The 15,069-nt window shown below is 33.6% G+C and overlaps 1 pseudogene across 1 annotated transcript in view; it reads right to left on the reverse strand.

Annotated features, from left to right (window-relative positions):
* Positions 1-15,069, reverse strand: part of LOC143249589 (tyrosine-protein phosphatase Lar-like) — a 211,262-nt pseudogene that overhangs the window by 25,076 nt on the left and 171,117 nt on the right. Inside the window, exons 12-16 of the transcript XR_013027843.1 lie at positions 11,106-11,301; positions 10,564-10,848; positions 8,411-8,719; positions 6,581-6,892; positions 5,452-5,649 (exon numbers count right to left, since the gene is read on the reverse strand). The product of XR_013027843.1 is annotated as a tyrosine-protein phosphatase Lar-like (transcript). The remainder of the gene's footprint in view (positions 1-5,451; positions 5,650-6,580; positions 6,893-8,410; positions 8,720-10,563; positions 10,849-11,105; positions 11,302-15,069) is intronic.

Below are 15,069 nucleotides of genomic sequence, written 5' to 3' on the forward strand. Positions count from 1 at the left end.
GACAATCCTCCATCAAAGAGAGTGCAACACACTTTCATTTCACCTGTTTCTCTATTCAATTCTGTTAAACTATAACTCTGAGTTTCTGTAAAAATATGGAAGAAGCAGTTTTAATTGGGAAGTTTGAAAGGAGGTATCTACTGGAAATATCTTTTCAGTATTGGAAAATTATAATGCCCAATATGGTACATTACCTCTTCTCACATAAATAGCTAGAACCTACAGAAAATACGTGGAGAGACCATTGTGAGGGAAGAAAAGAAGCATCCTTTGAAGGCACCTGAAGGAAAAATCTTGAAACGAGAGTCAGCTTCACAAATCTGATGTGGGAGATTACACCACATCTGAACTGTGTACATTCTTCACTCATTAGAGAAAAGTGTGGTATATATGGGTGGAAAAACAGGTGAATGCATCCAAGTGGTGTGGGAAGTAACAATGGAAATGCCTCAAAGTGTAAAGTGGCTAGGCCATAACAGACTGCACTTGACAAGTCTACTACATCCAGGGCTTAATCTGTTTAGAGCTGACATCCATACAGATGTATAATGAGAATCATACTGTCTTCACCTTAAGTTTGAGAGACCAGAAGGGATCTCAAACTCCCCTGACCATGGAACATGGTATGTGTTAAGAATGGAAAATGATATATATCAATCTATGAACCTGACATCTGGTATAAAAAACATGTCTACCACAGAGAAATCTACTTTCTCAGTAGTGAAACTGACCAGGACCAACACAGGCACAATAACATCCTCAGAATAAGATACATCAAAGGAGAGTAGAAGGGAAAAAATAATAACAATCCCAAGTACCTCCAATGTGACCCACAACACAAACGAATTATAATTAAGGGAGGAAAAGAGACATCTGCAACACATGTGTATAAGAACTTGTGTTGAGTGGTTCTACTCTAAATCCAAAACACAGCCATTGGGAACCAACATCCATGTGGGAGATAGAATGAGAGATGTCAATCTAAGGGGCAAACTGCAACTTGATGCCTCACTCCCTTGATTTTCATATGTTTATAGTGGAGGATACCACATCACATAAACCAGCAGAACATCACCGCTACTCTGCACTGAATAGTATTTCTGCACTGATATTTTATTTCATTAAACCATTCAAGAGAATTCCTCCACATTTCATCACCCCAACAACTTAAAACTGGAATGTGGTAAGGACTTTCAAGCTCCTCTTGAAGAAAAGGAGGGTGAAGCATAGTGTAGAGTCCAGAGAAATATCAACATACCTGAAACAGAGCAATGGGTCACAAAGAAACCCTATTTATAAATGCAGACCAGACTGCATGGCATGGCAGTGATAGGTAGCTATCCCTTCTACTTTTACCAGGTAGTCCATGGATGGTACACAGTCCAGGATGGGTATATTTATGAAGCATTTCCATTGTGAGAAAAACCTTTGAGAGATCTTATAGAATACCCCATCTAAACAGTGTTCACTGCATGGCCATGGAATATGATAAGTAAGCTGGCATGGCTGAATAATGCAAATTTTAAAGGTTAATGAATATCTATTCAGGCACTACTTGCTACAAAGCAGGATCCAAACAGAGTAATTATCATGAAAAGAGAAGAATTAAAATAAAAAAATCTCCCAGTCAAGGTTACATGGAAATATGAAAAATGGCAATAGGTGGAAGACGATAGCCTAAAGAGGAAGAAACTGTGATCGTATGCAAGTAATGAGGGACAATTGTATTAGCAGTGGTCCATCTGCCCAACTGAAAAACGTCTTCCAGCAGACGATGAAAACAAGATGCTAGAGGAAAGATAAAGTGTCAAATCTGATGAAAAGACACATGGAACAAAGGATGGGAGGACAAAAAAAGAGGAATATGTCAATTGAATCAAAAGCCAAATACAATTGGTGAAAGTGGAAGGGGAAATATCACAAACAGATAATGGTTGCTAAGGGATGAAGAAATGGGAATGAGAACCATGGATGGAAGCTGTGTGGGCAACATAACATTAAAGAATACATAAAGGACATAAAAATATATCTGGGATCAGGCCAAAGATAAAAGTGGGAAATGGAAAGATGGGAAATTGGTGAAAAGGAGGAGTTATCCTTCCTAGCTGCTGTGGTTTTGAGGATGAAGGAATGGTTCAAATAAAGAAGAAGATATGTAGGATGATAAAGAGTATGTGAAACATCAATGGCACATAAATCAGGCTGCTGATATCCACAAGCTAATAGGAGAAGGAAACAAGTCTTAAGGGAAAGGTGAAACAAGGAACATGTAGAAATTGTTTAGAACAGAGGCAAAGTGAGGCAACAAAGACCTACATTAAGAACTCAGTCCAGAAGGGCAGCTCACCATGAAGGATAATGAATCTGGAAGGAAAGTATCAATAGGGAAAGTGTAGAAGAGGTTTACTGTATCTAAAATGGAAATGTGTGATGTGGGATGATGTTGCCTGATAAGCAGAAATTGAGGAGACCAAGAATCCCCAATCAAAAAGCCACGTTAGAAATTCAGAAGTAAAAAAAGAAGTGGCCCAGAGACAAGTGCTGGAAACATACCATTTGCAATAATAAACTTCCATGAAGGAAGGGCAAATGGAATGAGATAGTAATGAAGTTACACATATGGACAAGCCTGATTTTCTCATAAAAGACTGGAAAAAATCAAGCATGAAAACAGACAACAGGATTAGTGGGAAGAAGCAATAATTACCGAGATTAACATATAAGGGAGAAAGACAAAGAAAGCAGAGGAGTAAACTGTAACTGGATAAATTAAGAAAACCATGTCTTGAAAGGAAAAAATGATCCATGACAAGATTTGAAAGTACTGGGAACATGATATGCAGTGATGTAGATATTTTGCATGTGGGCTCAGAAAAGAAGTTCCAATGTATGAAATCATTGGGATCCAGAACAGGTGGCACCTTGGTTATTACTGAGGTAAGCAAACACTGTGAAACTGAGGGAAAGATGATATCTGAACAGATGGAGGAAATGATCCAAGGCCCAATATACAACTAGAAGCTCTAGTGTGTTGAAATAACATTTCTTGGCCACAAACCAATACCCTGAAGCCTCCTATTGATCCACACCTCCTATCACCAGATGGAAGCTTCTATGCAGATATGTAAATTGGGATGAGGAGAAGGAAGTGGGACACCCACCAATGTGTGGGTCTTGTCCAACTACAAACACAGAATATCAGCTATGGTAGAAGGAATGTTAATAAGAGCACTGAGATGATGAGCAAAAGCTTGAACCAAGAAAAACTGAAGCAAGACTTAAGGGAAGTGCACAAAACTGATAACTCATCCATCAATGGACAAACTGAAGATATGATTGTGATTGATGAGCTATTGGTATATGTAAATAAGCATTTGTGATATCCCTTTTGCACATCCATAAGCCTGAAGAAAAAGTCCAACTCAGGGAAAGAAATGATTCCATGGTAAATTGAGGTATTTTGAAAAATGAAAGAGGTAGGACAAATCTACAACAGGCTGTCAGACTCTGGTTGTCTTGGGGACAACAAACTTAGTATGAAAATGAGAAGAAAGATGATTTACAGGTTCAGTGACCTGTTGAGACAGAAGGCCTTGAACTGCTTCTGACAGAAGCTGGTTAGAAAACGAATCCTGAAACAAAAAGAAGGTAATGGGTACTTGCGACAAAGGAGGTGGATAGAGAAAATGTAGAACAAGTCTGTGTGAAAGAACACAAATAATGTTCTGAACTGTGACAAAAGATTTCTAAAGGGGAACAAATTTACAGTTAAACTCCCACTGGACAGTCACTTGTACTTTTAGTATCGAGCCAATTTACATCAAAGAAGATGACAAGATAAGGAACCTCTGAAGGAAGAAACAGGTAAGGGCTGACACAGACCAGGATGGGTAATTGGAATAGGGGTTATCATGGTTTTGATTGTGACAAATGAGCTAGCAAAAAAAAAGGGTAGTGTGTTGATACAGGGCTTTCACATGAGATTTCAAATTGTCAGGAACAAGGTTCAACACATACAGTAAAAAAAATGAGTTATAAGTAATTCCTTGAAGAAAGTGGGTAGAAAATGAACCTGGGACAAGGCCAGAAGATCCCAATAACAGAAAGCCCATGTGTATTTTGTAAAAGCTGAGAATGACAAACAAACCAATGTTGAGATAATAAGGGATAAGCTGTCCTTTGAAAGACTCTCAGGATTTTGATGCATAACATCAGAGAGGTGATGTATGGTAAATAAAAACCATAGAAGTGAAGAAAGGTTAAGAAGAGGGCAAGATAATTGGAGATGTGTTAAATACACTGAAAAATCAAGGAGTACAACCAAACTGGCAAAATAGACCTCAACTGCTGAGAGTCTAGAACTGGACAATCAGCTTGATGGTGTGATAAAGCACATTGATTTGTAATCCATGAGGGGCAAGGCATGCTGGCACACACAACCAATTTGGAAGCAAGTGGTCAGCACAAACTCTAATATCTAAGGAAGGTATGAAAACTAATTAAGTAGAAGAACTAATGTGCAACAAAGGAGAACTGGGATCATAGGAAATTGGGGAGAGGAGTAAAACTTCACACACTTGAGAAATAATGTCTAAATTAGCCATATTAAGCTTTGCTGATTCTGCAAGTAAGGTAATGAGAAATCACAGCAAAATCAGGTGGTGGGAAAAGGCTATCAAATATTAAAATCAAAATCTTCTACAGACTGAACATGTTTGGTTCATTTTTGAGAAAGTGGGGCAAGTTAAGAATATGATTGTTGACTCATATAATAATCAATCTCTTTGGGAATAATTGCAGAAAAATATAAAGGCAGGTCATCCTCACCAGCTGCCAGTGAAAAAGTGCTCATAGGAGATGAGATACTCAAAATGGTAATATTAACCTCAGAATTTGTAGTGAATAATAAATCAAACAAACTGTTTGACAGATGAATACAAACATGTGAGAGTGAAGAATAAGAGACTGGAAAATGTTGTTTGTAACTGAGTAAAAAGCGACAAAAAAGAGCTATCTGTGCTTTGCCCACCATAGGGTACTAAAACCTGGTTTTTAACATTGTAAGTCAAATGAGAAGTGATGATCTTGTTGAACTGAATAGAGGGAGTCACATGCATAACAAGTGTATGTGGAAGGTTATTTCATGCATGAAAAATGTTTTTGCATAAGGAAGGCAGCACTGAATGAAAATAACTATTTTGAGAGGGAGTAATGTACTGTATCAGAAACTGTATTTTAAACAAAATTTGGTTATATTCCAAAGCTTTAAATACATAAAAGTAAAAATTACTGGGGTTAAAAATACACTAATGCATTTCTATTAATATTGTTAAAAAATATAACTCAACATCACATTTTAAGTCTATAGAATAAAGCTAAGCAGACTTTAATAAAGCAGCAAACACAATACATTTGTAGTCTTTTATCAGAAGCATTAAAACTAAGTCTTACCCAGAGTGTCTACGACAATATTATGGTCATGGGGATTAATGACTTTGTCCTCTGTATACAGATCCTCCTTTCTCCTGTACCGAAGTCTGTACCCTAGGAGATCTCCATAGATGTACTTAGGAGGAGCCCAAGATACCTCCACTTTTAACCGTGGACTCTCTGATATAATCCTCACATTCAGTTCAGGTTTTGAAGGAACTATAAAAAGCAATATCAAATATTTTAACTGACATCTAATACTCAGTATAAATGATAGCTAAAGAAATTTGTCAACTTAACATCAAATTAGTTCTGTTCTTAAGTTATAGTCTTAAATGATTTCTCGTGAAACAAAATACTCAAATAATTACATAGAACTAAGAAACTGTAGAGTGAATGCACTTCTTTTATATTTATACAGTAACAATGAATTGGGAAAATACTTGGAACATATTATAATTTCCTGATTCAATTATTCATTCTTATTTAAATGTTAGTAAATGTTTGTATAATTACCATCATATGGTTTGATGGCTACTTATGTTTAATAAAATCATTTAATTCTGTGTACATTCATATCATATAGATTGAAGTTGTTTCTATAGTTGCATTGGCGTTCTCTGTGTACACATATGAACAGCATGCACCTATTGATGTACTTTGAATGTTGCTTTGATAACTTTTCCCTTTCTTATGCCTGAAACAGGACAATAAAGGTTTGAAAAAAAAATCAAAATATCAATTATAGAAGTACAGTACAAATCATACTTGACACTATAGTAGAAGAGGCAAAGATACCAACAGTTGAACTTATAATGGTGTAGATATTGAAGTGTTCCCAATTCTGAAACTGATAGGTTTCAGCAAAAAAAACAGTTTAACAGATTTTTAATAAAATCTTTACAACAAGTTTGAAGATTCTTGATGGTCTATTTGATATGAAAGTAGCTAAACACCTTGGATAAGTATAATTTATCTCTCTCTTTTAAGAAAACTAAGTTTAATAATAAAAAAAGTGGTGACTTCCTCAGTCACAATAATTATATACAAGAGTGTTAACAACACGTGAGGATAACCAAACATTAAAGCATCACAATTTATTTTCTGTCAATATTATATAATGGATCTACATGGACTGTCAGTGTCTTACCTCCTCCTCTTGTTTTTGCAATTTTTGGATGACTCCGTGTTCCATCACCCTTTCGAGTAACTGCAGCCACTTGTACAGTGTACGTTGTATCTGGCTGAAGCCCAGTAACATTATAGCTCTCTGCTTCTTCACTGGCTACATCATACCTGATGGGTTCTCCAACAAAGTTATTGTTCTTATCCTTTTCTTGGATGTGGATTTGATAACCTCTTATTAACCCATTTCTATCCTTATTAGCTGGAGGTTTCCATTGAACTTGTAGAGTAGTGCTATTAATTGGATCCACTTTCACATTTCTAGGTTCTCCTGGCACTATAAACAGTAGGTGAAACTGACAATCTCATCAAATGCAGATGGTGTCAGATAATATTTGCATTGTTATAACCCAGTAATATCAAAACAATCACTAAAGATAAAATGACTTTGTAAATCAACTAGATACAAATATAACTGGCCATGTACAATTCCAACATGCATACATAAAAAAAAATATTCACAACTGCATATTATTCTTCATTGTGTACATGCATATGAAATGGTATTTTTAAGAAATTTGAAAATGTTGATAATAGTAGCTCATTCGTTGATACTGCATTAAACTTTTAACAACTATGTTCTGAATAATTAAATATTTTTACTGCTGCTTATGCTCAACCCCTTAAAACAAAACAGCCTGTTTAATACAAAATATTAAAATAAATTCAGTATCTAGCTTAATTATGTGGATTAATCATACCTGTACTTTGCTTTTAGTTTTCAAAGGCCATTGTTGGGTAACATTAACACAGCTCAGAATTAAATATTTAATTTATCAGAATGTACTGTACTGATAATTAAAGTTCTAAAATATTTTAAAATGTTTATCTCAGCTCATTAAAAATCATAATTTATGAGAGTTAAGCCTTTATGGCTATGACTTTGTATTTATCATGTATATTTTACAGGCTGTTGCTTTGTCTCACTATTTTGCCTTTTAGACACATTACTACTTCATTTAGTTTCTAGATTCAGTTTTCTACATTTTTAAGAGTTTGAGTTTCTAAGTTGTGATATAAAAAGTCACCCTTTATAAGTTTATATTTTGTTAACGTTTTATTTGTTTACACAAAAGATCTATTCAGAATTCTTTTTCTTTTGGATAGAGTTTCAAAACAAAGAAAAGCATTCGTGTTACAAATCAAGCAGAAGGAATATTATAAACAAGTTACATATTATAAAAAATTCAACAAACTCGTATAACTTATGCAAAAAACACAGCTTTCAGAATGATGTTCATAATAAGGTTAAATGTTTCACTCTACGACAGATATTAAGTCAAAACATGCTTATGCTATTAACTTGTTGATTTCACATAATCTGTAAGCATACAGAAAGATAAAAGTGAAAAATAAACTACAAAAGAGTAACTTTAATTAAATATTTATAATTAAAAAAAATTCATTTTCAATTAACTTTTTTAAGAATATGAACTGTCAAGAAGTAAATGTTATATTGTACTAAAGGAGAATGTGTTAGTAACCATAAAAATATTAGTCATACTACAGATAATATCATGAAAACTAATCCTAACCAGATGTTAGTTATTTTATATTTTATGTTACAAGAGGTGTGAGACAGATGGTGAGAAAAAAAGGATAAAACAGCTTGAGGAAGAGATATAAGAGAGAGAGAGAGAGATGGTTGGTTCTTGTGGTACAATTCTTGAGAAAGCTATTCCACAAAGTCGAAGAGGTAGATTTGAGAAAACTGCACGTGAAGTATTCATAAGGATTAGTAAAACAAAGTAATGTAACATCACTGTGTAGTATCTGTAATTTATATTCTACCTACCATCTTCATCTGTTTGTATAATTAATGGTGGAGAAAGTGGACCATCGCCTACAACAGTACCAGCAAGCACCCATATATAGTATTTTGTCCACTTCTCAAGCCCATCAATGATAAAAGAACGTTCATCTGGACCTGTCTGTATCTGGCGTGCCTTTTTAGGGTCGTTACTAGTTCTGGCCTTCAAGTATTTGATTTTATAATATGTGATTTGTCCATTCTGTTGATCCACAGGAGGGGGTAGCCAAGTGATACGGAGGGATCGGGAACTTACTGCACTACCATGGATATGTTGGGGAGGAGCACCTGGAACTATGGGTTGATACAATTGGGAGGAATAGATGGTGGTAGGTAATGACAAGGGAAGCAGATTGGAAATCCAGTGAAAATATTTGTAAAGAAAAGAACAAAATAAAAAAAGTTTACTTTCATCTTGGATTTTAGACAACATACTTGCTAAGAGCCAATTGTTATGTTGTTAATAATTTCAACTTTGGAATTTAGGTCATTTTTCCAGTTGTCATTAACATATTTTTAGTACTAATTCACAAATAACAAATAATGTGCTTTAAGAACTTTCCATTATATCTAATACATCCAATCCAAGAGGAAATAAATATCTAGCAAATAAATAAAATAACCGACCACATTAAAAACAATAATTATAAAAAAGTAGCAATGTTTTAAAAATCAATAAAACAAAAGTTTTCATTATTCCATTTTTACTAAATTTGGAAAAATAAACATGAAATTCAAAGCAAAATAAAAAAAAATAATTAATTTTAGTGTCTTTGTTGTTGGTCAGTCGGATCTGAAGTGTTAAAAGGTATAATTGTAACGTATCTATGACTAATTGTTGTACTTTATATACAACTTGAAATTGATAGAGACAGAAACAAAGCATATACCTATGCTAAAGGTAATTAAACTGTATAACAAGCAGTATTTTGTAACCACCATCCAAAATTAATTTCTTTTTCATTTTTACAATTAAATATGTGGCACATGCACTTGCACAGACACACATACAATAATTTCAGTGGTTTAAACTTTCCATCGAATGTTTTACCTGTCAAAATATCTATATTTGTAAAATTATTTGGGAAGTTTCTTTTCTTTAGAAAGAAAATCAAAGAGGGTTTGTTTCAATTTGTGTAAATAGCAGGAAAAGCCTTAGAATTAATAACAAATGTCTAACTACAAATACATGTGTAGAGATCTATTCAAAATAATTACAAGAGGAAAACATTTTTCCACTAAAAGTAATTCTCAATGATACTGATTTTGTGAATTAACTATCAATAAAACATGGCACTTTATGTCAAAGGCACTCTAATAACTGACAGGTAACTTGATCACAACGGAGCTCCTTTAAAGCAAAGAATAAAAACTTTAACTTCCAGTTCTATACTGTAACTTGATTTATAACAGATGCTGCTTGTTGAATAGCTACAAGTTTGTGAATTTATATATCATTTATGGAAAGGTTACTCTTGTTAGAAAAAAATTTTCTCTAACAATGATTTTATTTTCATTGTTATTTTTCTAAAGTAATCCTACCAGAAACTCAATGTACTCTGATTAGATTAAGATGTATTAATACGTTCAAAGAAATATATTAGTAAATCAAGTTATGTAGTATTTTGTGCTATCTACAAATGGTATAAGAATTAATAGCTTTACAAGCACAAATTAAGAAAGCAAAAATAAAAACAAATTTACAAAAATTACACCTAATTTTGACATACCACATGGTACATTGAAACCAGTTGAATAATTTTTCATATTTTTACAAATTTATGTTTGTTTTCCTAACATTACAAATTAAATGCTATCACGAAACACCTCCAATACCTCCTTAATAATTAGCAAAATGAGAAAACTGAAACTTGCACTATTCAGATACATGATAGTGAACTGTATCAAAACATTCACCTAGCTGGTAGAATTGCAGGTTTAAATACTGCTCAATTGCAACTTTCACTTAGTTCACAAAATGATTTATTTGCAATGCAAAAGTTAATTTAATAAATTACATTAAACAGTATACTTAAAATAATTATTGTGATCACATATAAATTTAACCAGACTAAGTGCAAACAACATCTTAGCTGTTGATTCAATTAGTAATTATTTTTGAAGTATACTGAACTTACGGTATTGGTCAGTTTTTACATTGACAGGAGGGGTAGCAGCTCCCTCACCACGTTTTGACTTTGCTGCCACCCATATATGGTACAATGTATCTGGATAAAGGTTGCTTAGAGTATATGAGTTGATGGCTGGAATGGTACGATGGTATTCTTGTTGGGTGAAAGTATCATTCCAATAAAGCTCATAGCCAATAATACTCTCGCCTGAATGTTCTGGATGGCTCCACTGTAGCTGTACTGTTGTGGACGATGTTGATTTGGCAACTAAGTTAGATGGTTGACTGGGCACTGTATACATGAGAATAAAAATATGGAGTATTCTATCATAACATAGTCAGAAAATTGTGGACAACAGCTGATTTCACAACTAGGATAAACAAATAGCTACTTACAAAATACAACACAATAAAGGTCTAAAACTATGTACAATAATACAGTGATGTTTAAAATGTACCATAAAATTAAGTATTGTGCATGTATGTATAATAAAAATCAAATACTGGAAAATAAATATTCTATTCACTCATATCTTGTAACAAGTTTACCTCCTTGTTGAGTTTTTACTTGTACTGGAGCAGACAATGGACCAGGTCCTCTGCTGGTAAATGCCTGGATTCGGATGGTGTAGATCGTCTGGGGTGTCATGTCACTGACCGTGGTCAAAGTACTGCTGTCAACATTCTGGGTATTCCAGTTAGTTGTAGGAAGATTGGGTTGTGTAGTAAAGTATACTTTATAGCCCTGAAGACAGTGATACTGAGTTGTAATAGCATTTAAGCAAGATTAGTAGAATAATACTTATCAGTGATGATGAGAAAACACGCTTCTAGAGAAAAATATACAAGTAAGAATGGCTGGTTTGGGTTGAGAAAATTTTTTATGTAGAAGAGCAAACAATGTTTCAACCTTCTTTGGTCATTGTCAGATTCACAAAGAAAGAGAGAGGTAACTGACTGATAGCTGACCACATGTTTGAAGGAGGTTGTGTAACTGAGTGTAGCAATGTAGAGGGCGTGTATAGATGTTTGATTATATTTATTAATGTAGGTATAAAGATGTTCCTTTGTATTGGTTTATTTTGGACTTGAGTTGTTGTATAAGTAAGGCTTCTTTAATTTTGCATTTTTATGTAGAGAAGCGAAGAACGTTTCAACCTTCTTTGGTCACTGTCAGATTCACAAAGAAAGAGAGAGATAACTGACTGATAGCTGACCACATGTTTGAAGGGGGTTGTGTAACTGAGTGTAGCAATGTAGAGGGCATGCATAGATGTTTGATTATAATTATTAATATAGGTATAAAGGTGTTCCTTTGTATTGGTTTATTTTGGACTTGAGTTGTTGTATAAGTAAGGCTTCTTTAATTTTGCATTTGTTTATGTTTGTTTCTTATTTAGTATTTGGGTGTTTTCTATGGTTATGTTGTGTTTACTTGATTTGCAGTGTTCGAAAACGTGTGAAGGTGACTTTGTGTTCTTTGAATCTGGTTTCCATTTTACTACTTGTTTCTACAATATAGAAGTCATGGCAGTTATCACATTGTATTTCATAAATAATGTTGGTGTGGTGTTTGTCAGTGTAGTTCTTACATAGTATAGACCTCAGTTCTGTGCCTGGTTTTTGAATAAATTTGGTATTAAGTGGAATGTTATATTTTGTTACTAGTTTTTGCCAAATGTTGGTTATTTTTCTGCTGGTATCGGGAATATATGGTACGCAGCAGTATATGGTTTTGTGATTTTTTGATTCGTGAGATACATTTACTTTTGTTGGTTGATTTTGCTTTCTGTCTAGGTGTGTGCGTATAATGTTTTCTATGGTTTATGGAGGAAACTTATTGATGTTGATGAAGAATTGTTTTATTTTGTCTAATTCATCATTAATTTTATGTGGTGAGCATAGTTTTATGGCTGTGTTTATTTGATTTCTTAGTATGTTGAGTTTTTGTTTTGTTTCATGTGCTGAGTTCCAAGAAATGTATTGTCCAGTATGGGTGATTTTTTGGTGGATTTCTGTTTTCAATTGTGTACAGGTTCTTGTAATTTTGAGGTTAAGAAATGATATTTGATTGTTTTCTTCCTGTTCACATGTGAAGTTAGTGTTGGAATGTATAGAGTTAATGTGATTGGAAAAATTAAGTGTGTGTTCTATAGATGTGAATCCTACAATCGTGTTATCTACGTATCTGTACCAGTATAGTGGTGGATGTAATGCTATGTTAATTGCTTTTGTTTCAGCTTGAGTCATAAAAATATTGGCTAGAATTGGTGATATTGGGTTGCCCATGCTTAGGCCATTTGTTTGTATATAGTTGTGGTTGTTCAACATGAAGTTTGTCTTTGTCGTGGTGAATTCTATGAGGGTTGCTAATTGGCTGCTAGGAATGTCTATTGATGGGTTAGGGTCTTGGATATAGTGTTCTAAGGCTATCTTGCAGGATTCAGTGGTTGGGACTTCTGTAAAGAGGGATATAATATCGAAACTGGCCATTAAGGCTTTAATATTAAGATTAAACATGTAATTAAAAGTCTTTGATGAATAAGCTGGCTGATGTTACATATTTGGAGAATGCCCATGCAATGTATTTACCAAGATTGTAATTAAACGATTCATATGTGGACATTATTGGTCGTAATGGACAATCTGGTTTATGAGGTTTGGGGATGCCTTATATTTGTGGTATGCATGAGTCGGTTTTGTGTAGGTAGGAATAAAGTGTTTTTGAAATTATGTTGGCTTTTTTCATTTTTAGTAGTATTTTGTTTAGTTCCGTTTCGTATGTCTTTGTTGGATTTGTGTGTGTTGGTTTAAATTTGTTTGTGTCTGATAGGTAGTTCTTTTTTTTTGGATGTATTCATTCATGTTCATTATGATTATAGCATTTCTTTTATTTGCTTTTAGAATTTTTATGTTTTTTTCTTGTTTTAGGTTTTTAATGGAATTAATATCTCTTTTTGTAAAACTGTTTTTCACCTTTCTGTTTTGTGAGAAGATTCTTTGAAAAAATCGTTTAAGATGTTGTTTTTAGGTGTTTCTGGAAAATATAAATTTTTAATTTTTTCTGGGAAGTTTGGTTGTTGGATATCAATAAAATTGTCAAAGCTGTCTTCTTTCTGTTAGTTGTTTTCTTGTTTTTTGTTTTCTGTGTAGAGTATCACAAGTCCCCTGGCTAGGTCTTCTAAACATGTTTTAATTTCTAAGGTTGGAATGTACCTAGGTACTATTGCGAAGTTGAGTCTTTTGTTAAGTAAATGTATCTTGTCTGTGTTTAATTGTCAGTTGGATCTGTTAATTATGAGGTTAGTCAATGGTTTGTTGTGTTGATTAACCACGATAAAGACAAACTTCATGTTTAACAACCACAACTGTATACAAACAAATAGCCTAAGCATGGGCAACCCAGTATCACCAGTTCTAGCCAATATTTTTATGACACAAGTTGAAACACAAGCAAGTAACACAGCATTACATCCACCACTATACTGGTACAGATACATAGACGACACGATTGCGGGATTCACATCTATAGAACACACACTTAATTTTTTTCAATCACATTAATTATATACATTCCAACACTAACTTCGCATGTGAACAGGAAAAAAACAATCAAATATCATTTCTTAACCTCAAAATTACAAGAATCGACACACAATTGAAAACAGAAATCTACCGAAAAATCACAATTACTGGACTATATATTCCTTGGGACTCAGCACAGGAAACAAAAAAAAAAACTCAACATACTAAGAAACCAAATAAACAGCCACAAAAATTTTCTCACCAGATAAAAGTGATGATGAATTAGACAAAGTAAAGCAATACTTCATTAACATCAATAAGTTTCCTCCACAAACCATAGAAAACATTATACGCATACACCTAGACAAAAAGCAAAATTAACTAACAAAAGTAAATAATCCCACGAATTAAAATATCATGAAACCATATATTCCCGACATCAGCAGAAAAATAACCAACATTTGGCAGAAACTAGCAACAAAATACAGGGTGTTCGGAAAGTCACTGTGCACTTATGTTTTTATTAAGACATGTTTCAATATAGAATACAGGAGGTAAATATGAATGACAATTATAAACAATGTTGAAAGTGACCCCCGTTGGCATCAATGCATGCCTGGATCCTTCTTATTTTGTTTCTAAACACCGCTATCAGTTGGTGGCTTGAAATAGACTGAATAAAATATGATTACAAAACTGCACAGTGACTTTCCAAACATCCTGTATGACATTCCAGTTAATATCAAATTTATTTAAAAACCAGGCACAAAATTAACATCTATACTATGTAAAAACTACACTGACAAACACAACATCAACATTATTTATAAAATACAATGTGATAACTGCCACAACGCCTATATTGGAGAAACAAGTAGAAAAATGGAAACCAGATTCAAAGTACACAAAAAGTAATCTTCATACGTTTTCGAACACTGCAAATCAAATAAACACAACATAACCACAGAAAACACCCAAATACTAAATA

The sequence above is a fragment of the Tachypleus tridentatus genome, chromosome 4, assembly GCF_004210375.1.
Source record: "Tachypleus tridentatus isolate NWPU-2018 chromosome 4, ASM421037v1, whole genome shotgun sequence".
NCBI classification, from domain to species: Eukaryota; Metazoa; Arthropoda; class Merostomata; order Xiphosura; family Limulidae; genus Tachypleus; species Tachypleus tridentatus.